General features: G+C 78.9%; 1 protein-coding gene across 1 annotated transcript in view; it reads right to left on the bottom strand.

The window, feature by feature from the left end:
- Positions 1-304, bottom strand: part of MAPK8IP2 (mitogen-activated protein kinase 8 interacting protein 2) — an 11189-nt gene that overhangs the window by 9107 nt on the left and 1778 nt on the right. The gene's annotated exons all lie outside the window — the stretch shown is intronic.

The raw sequence follows: 304 nt of genomic DNA, 5'->3' as shown, positions 1-304 counted from the left end.
GGGCCTGCACCCTCCACCCGGGCGAGCCCGCAGGGCCGGTGCGGCACGGATTCCGGAGGGGAGGGAGGCTGAGCAAGGGGGAGCTGGGGAGACACACAGCGGAGGGTGGCCACTGGGGCCGGAGGGGGTGAAGGACAGACACGGGGAGACCCCGCACAGAGGGCGGCGCGGTCAGCAGTGCAGGCCTGGGGCCGGCGGGGGCCCTGGGCTGGGGTTCCCGCAGGCGGTGCGGGGGGGTGCGGGGAGGGCGGCGGACGGTGGCGGGTCGGGAGGGGCCCGGGAGGACCGCGGGGAGGGGAGGGCC

This window comes from Myotis davidii, unplaced genomic scaffold (genome assembly GCF_000327345.1).
Source record: "Myotis davidii unplaced genomic scaffold, ASM32734v1 scaffold845, whole genome shotgun sequence".
Taxonomy (NCBI): Eukaryota; Metazoa; Chordata; class Mammalia; order Chiroptera; family Vespertilionidae; genus Myotis; species Myotis davidii.
The sequence above is the reverse complement of the archived record's forward strand: the minus strand, read 5'-3'. Positions and strand labels throughout refer to the sequence as shown.